Source organism: Tauraco erythrolophus, chromosome 3 (genome assembly GCF_009769465.1).
Source record: "Tauraco erythrolophus isolate bTauEry1 chromosome 3, bTauEry1.pri, whole genome shotgun sequence".
Lineage (NCBI taxonomy): Eukaryota > Metazoa > Chordata > Aves > Musophagiformes > Musophagidae > Tauraco > Tauraco erythrolophus.
In genome coordinates this window covers 19861942-19867941 of record NC_141467.1, presented here as the reverse complement: position 1 = coordinate 19867941, position 6000 = coordinate 19861942, and the positions used below count along the sequence as shown (strand labels likewise).

General features: G+C 53.6%; 1 protein-coding gene across 1 annotated transcript in view; it reads left to right on the top strand.

Moving 5' to 3' along the window:
* The first annotated feature begins 963 nt into the window (after window positions 1-963).
* BASP1 (brain abundant membrane attached signal protein 1) overlaps window positions 964-6000 on the top strand; it is a 53345-nt gene continuing 48308 nt past the window's right edge. The window contains exon 1 of the mRNA XM_086609030.1: window positions 964-1082. The gene's annotated coding sequence lies outside the window, so the exon portion shown is untranslated. The remainder of the gene's footprint in view (window positions 1083-6000) is intronic.

Below are 6000 nucleotides of genomic sequence, written 5' to 3'. Positions count from 1 at the left end.
GCTGTGCCTGGCGGCGGGGTTTTAAAAAGAAGGAGGTGGGAAGGTGCAGGCAGTGCCCTTAGTTGTGGCGGAGGGTGCCAGGGTGCTGTGGAAGCCCCAGGGACGCTTTTGAACAGGGGAAGAACTGGACGGATACCAGACCTGAAGCCCCAGCGACGTTCAGGCCAGCTCTTCAGCTGCAGGAGCGCCCGGGAGAGATCCGTTCTCCTGAGGTTGCTTTCCTCTATTTTTTTTCCCCTTTTGTGTTTAATGGACAGACCCTCTCCTTAGGCGTGCCAGACGCATAAACGCTTGGGATTTTTCAGTCTCTTCCGCCTGTGCCGCCCGTCTCCGGAGGGGGAGCGGGCTCCCCGCGCTCTCCGAAAGCGCTGCACCTGTAGGCAGGCGGCCCGGCTTGCCCGCTCCCTCCGCCGCGCAGCTTCCCAGCTCCGCCGTCGCCGGCCCCTCCGTCGCCCACGGGGCACAGCTGGCACAGCCACCGCGGTGCGGGTGCGGAGGGTGGCGGAGCGCCCCGCACCTCGGCGTGCGGCCCCGCGCCGCGCCGCGCTCTCCTTGGGGCAGGAAGACCGGCTTCTCCCTTCCTGCTCCCCCGTCCCCTCCTCGACGGAATCCTCCCTGAGATTTGGGTTTTTTTGGGGGGGCGGGGTGGGAGGGGGTAAGGTTGCAAGGTGCGTTTGCGGACCTCCGAGCACGTCCCCCCGCCGCGCGCGGGGGCTAATATATAAAACCTCGGGTCCGTGCGCCCCCTAAGCGGGGACGTCGCGCAGCGCATCTCCCGCCTGCGAGCCCGGAAAAATAAATAAATAAGTGCGTGTGGCTTTTGAACTGCCCACAGACTGTCACAGAGAAGGGGGGGAGGGAGGGAAAGAGGGAGGGGGGAGAGAGCGAGAAATGCAGAGGCAGCAGCGGCGGTAGCGGCGGCATTGCTCCAGCAGGCACTAGTCACTCCAGTCCCGGCGAGCGAGCGGGGGAGAGGCACAGCGCTGCGAGGCAGCCGAGCGGGCTCTGGGCTACCCGGGACTCTCTTTGTGACACCCCAGCACCCAAATACACACAGGGGGAGAGAGGAAAAACACAAAAAGGTAAGAAACGGTGTATCTCACTTGAGACATTTACGTAGCGGGCCCCAGGAGCTTTGCGTTTTTGGGTTTTTTGTGTGTTTTTTTTTTTTTTTAATCATTTTTTTTCCCCCGCCGTGGTGTCTCAGATGCGGGGAAAGGAGATGTACGCTTGTACTGGAAGGAGTGGGGAGAGCGGAGCGGACCGGGAGCCGCCTGCCCGGGCACCTTTTAGGAGTATCGCTGCGAGGGGCGCGATTCCTCGAGAGGGAGAGAGACCGCCTCGGAGCGGACTCGAGGCACGAAACGGACCGAGGGCTGTTCCGTGAAATCTAAATGCCCGATAACGCTTTCTGGGGGAGGGGGGGATGGGGTGGCGATGGGTGTGGTGGGACAAATAGTGGTTTATGCCCGATTTCTCTTCGGTGCCTTAAGTCTGTTTCCAAAGGGAGATTGCTTTTAAAAAACTAAAAATCATCATCATAAAAAAAAAAAAAAAGATCCGCGAGCTTCTCCACGAAATGAAGCGCTCGGAGAAGGAAGCGCACCACGCCAGGAAGATGGCAGGGCGGGGGGCGGTGGTGGTGCAGGGAGGTGCCGGGGGGGGCTGGGGGAGGGGGGTGGCAGGCAGTTTTGGCGGGGGCTCGGCGGGGCGGGCGCCCCGGTGCCGGGCGCGCGGTGCCGCGCTGCGGGGGGGCGGCGGGCGGGGCCGGGCGCGCGGAGGAGCGCAGCCCGCGGTGGCGGGAGGCGCGGGGCGGCGCGTGCCTATTGTGGCTCGCAACAATGCGATTGTTCTCGGGGAGGCGGCGGAGGAGCGGCGCTGCCTTCGCGGTCACGCGCGCGCGTGGACGCGACGGCGACTTCCATCCCCGCTGCTGGCGGGGCGCCATGGCCGGGTTTTGGGGGGGCTGGCTCGGCAGCCCCAGTCCTGCCCGGGCGGCGGCTACGAACCGGCCGTCAAATCGGGCAGGGACCGCCGCTGCCGCCCCCGGTGCGGCTCCGCTCCCCGCGCCCGGCTCCCCGCTGCGCTTCTTTCATGAATATTCATCGAATGCCGCCCCTCTCTTCTCACAGACACCCCCCCCTTTTTTCTCCCCCTTTTCCATCTTTTGCCCACGAAAGCGCGCTACACCTCCCCACCACCTTATTTTCTCTCCTCCCGCCCCTCCCCGCCGTGTCGCCTCTCCCTACGCACACGCGTATCTTTCAGCGCGGCTCTCCCCGTGCCCAGCTGGGCGTGGCGGCTCATGCGGGGCAATTGGCGGGGGGGGACTGGAACGCGCACACGGGACCCACCACCCCGCCCGCCACGGCGCCCCGCGGGGCCGCTGGAGGCGCGGTGCCCCGGGGGGACGACCGGACCCCGCCGCCCCTGCCCGCGCCTTTGTCTCTGCCCGGCGCATGCGCGCAGGCGGGGGCGGGGTTGGGGCCGGCGGCGGAACAAAGGCGCCGCGCTGCGCTGCGACCCCCGCCCCTCACCCGCTCTGCTTTGCAGGGGCTTTACCCGGCCCCAGGGCGTCCCACTGGCACGGCGACATCCTTCAGTCCGCGCACTGTGCCCAGCTTGGCTTTGGCATCCGGCACCGTGCGCGACGGTGGAGCGGACGCGCCTCCCCCACTCTGTGCAGCCCCTCACCTCGACGAGACGAAAATGTGCGGTTTTGAAAGGGAAAAGGAAGGCGGTGCTGCCCCCCCGCCCGCAGCAGATTTCGGTCGGTGCCCGCAGAGCTCCCCCGCCCGGGGCTCCATCCTCCCCCCGCTTCCCCGCAAAACGGCCTTCGGGGGGAGGCGCAGAAGAGGGGGGTCAGGGGTGCCCTCTGCAGCAGCGCGGGTGCGGCAGGTCCGTGTAGGGCTCCTTTTGGTCACAGAGGGCGAAGTGGGTGCGACGCGCGTGCCGCAGTCGGGTGCCCCGTGGAAGAGCCCCGCCGCGGGGGCGCGCCCGCTGCCCGGCTCCGTCTGGCGCGAGACACTCGTGTTCTGCGTGTCCGGGCGGGCTCCCGAAGCATCTCCCTCTGCCGAGGGGAAGCAATCGTTCGAGAGGAAGATTTTTTTTTTTTTTTTTGGATGTGTTAGTGCGACATCTTGAAATGTCTTTTGTTCGAGTTGTTGCATCTCGATGCTGGCAGCGGTGCTCGTCCCTCCTCCACTCCTTTCCCTTCCCAGCAGATGCTCCTGTCCAAGATTAGGATATATGTTTTTCTTTAGGATGAGCACTCTGAAGCCGATTGGAAATGGGTAATTTTGTAAGCTAATGACTGTTAGTTTCTGACTATAGAGAACTGATGTGTGTGTCAAGCCAGAGTTCAAGATGACAAAAGAGTGTTGCAAGTGAGCTCCTAAACAGAGGGTGGCAGTGGGTTTTATTGCTCCCCTCCAGGGTGATGAACATTCGTTGGGAAACATGCACCCCGAGCCCCCTCACATGGTGATTACATAGTGATTTCCAGTGTTTCCAATTAAGCTCTCCTCTGAAGAAGCCATCGGAGCCCTAAAATCTGTCTTTCTGTCCCCTTTCTGCTTGCCAGATGCTTGCCAGGCACCACCTAGACCAGTGGCCAGGCTTCGAACACCAGAGGTTTTTTTTCCCAGTGTAGCTGTTCCCCATTAAGAATGGGAGCAGTGGGAGTGTGGGGTGGGAGTGCCGTACCGCGGGAAGATGTGGCATCTGCTGCTACTGCTGTCTCCAGAGGAGATACCTTGACCCACACTATCCTTTTGCATCAGGGTGTTTCTGAGAATTTTGGGCAGACTCTCCCAAGCTTTAGGAGGGGAGGAAAGAAATAAGGGCCTGACCACAGGTTTTCGTGCTTGCTGTCTCTATTCATCGTCTCACAGAACTTGATATGAGAGAGAAGCTTTGCTTTGTGACCTTCCTACCTACTGGATTGTATGCAGTGAATATTTTCTTTTTGTCTGACTGTTTTAGTTTCACTGGAGAGTGCCGACTCTGGTCTGTGGACGGAATAAATCCAAAACGTAGGGAAATTCATGGTGTATTCTTGTATGCTTCATGTATGAAATAGCTGATTGTGTAATTCTGGGAAATTGTACATAGCTGCCAAAAAGCAATCATGCAGCAGTTTTTTCTGTTGATATGAACCTCCAAGCATATCATATCCATTTAAAATGAAATTCCATTAAAAGGTAAAACTGGTAAAATTACTGTTCCAGTTATTACATGAAGCAATGACCAGGCTTCTTTTTATCTTTTTATCTTTTTATCTTTTTATCTTTTTATCTTTTTATCTTTTTATCTTTTTATCTTTTTATCTTTTTATCTTTTTATCTTTTTATCCTTTTTCTTTTTCCCTTCTCCTTTTCCCTTTCCTTTTCCTTTTCCTTTTCCTTTTCCTTTTCCTTTTCCTTTTCCTTTTTCTTTTCCTTTTTCTTTTTCTGCTTGCCTCTCTTTCCATGCTTCTTTGTGTTTGATGTGCAACACCCACTGAAGCCACCTGGTAATAAAAGATTGATTTATTTCAGAAAGTGGCATATCTTTGGAGCATATTCTTTCCCTGAGATTATAGAGTGTGCACACTCCATAATTTCAGAACTGGCTCTAGAACTATCTCTAGTCCTTAAGCATTTGTGTGTTTTGGTCTTTAAATATTAAGCCTCTGGAATAAATTGTGTTTTCCAAGTAAAGCTTCTTGTGTTTGTGCTGTGTTCCACTGGTAGCTTTGCCCCATGCAGTGAACCATGAAGTCCTTCAGCAGAGCCTCCTGTGTACAGGACAGCATCCGTCTGAACAATGCTAAATTCTTCCCTTGTGCAGGCATCCACCCAGGCCCCGATGGGATACACTGAGGGACAGAAGCTGGTTGCAGGGGAGGAACAGGCATTCCCATGAAATCTTGGGAGAGTTCTGTGTGGATGCGTTTTCAGGCATTCAGCTACCATTGAGCTACTAATCGTTTGGAAACTTGCCATTGGAAGTTGATTTTGCATTAATTTTGAAAACAAGAATTTGAGAGTATTTCTTTTTTTTCCTCCATCTGCAGGAAGAGGATGCTACATCTGTATGTACACATTTGTGCACAAATCCCAAATTTGGATTTACATCTGTAAATGTAAATGTAGTGTCATTGGGTGCCCTGTAAATTTAATGGTTAAAATCTGAGTTCTTCAAGTAAGAAAACAGGATGCTATTCAAATATAATGAAGAGTTATCAACCAATATTTAAGGCCCTGCCTTAATTCCTACAAGTGTAGTAAAGGCTGGCCATTTTGAAGTACTGTACAGATGCATTGAGACAGCTTCGTAACTAAAGAAAGAAAACTTAGGAGGGGCTTGGGTTGCTTCTTCTGTGTCAATCAGGAATGACAAGAACGAGGCAACAACTAGAGAAATCAAAGAAATTCCTGAAAGCATTAGAGACTTGAAAATAGAAACCATATGCAGTGTAATAGAGGTTTCATGCGTTAGTAGGAAATACTTTCAAGATTAAAAAAAATGCAAGAGAAAGAAGGGGGGAAACACCTCGTGCAGAATGGAAAGGACTTTAAAGTCTTCTCTTCAGCATCTTATATCTCCTAGCTGTCTGTCTTAAAAGCCTGATGCCAACTAAGCCTCTTACTTCAAGTTGAAGAAATGCAGTTAGTATAAAACTGTTTCGTATAAAAATGTAGCTATTGCTTATTTGATATGAAAATTCATAAGTTTAAAGTAAGAACTGATTGATAGCAACATGATTTGTCAAACATGAAAGATTTCTGACTTGCCAGAATCTGAAAATAAAATCCTTTGACTTTCTTCAGCACACCAATAAATGTAAAGAGATACTGATTTGTAACACATGTGGAATGGTCAGGCTTTGCCTGGGAGCAAGATGTGTAGTAATTCCCTCTTAAGTATGGTTAATGGAATTTAACTCTGAGGAAACAGTTTTATTAATAAAAACCTTCTGTCTTAGGATATAAGTCAGAGGCCAATCTCTTTTGATGT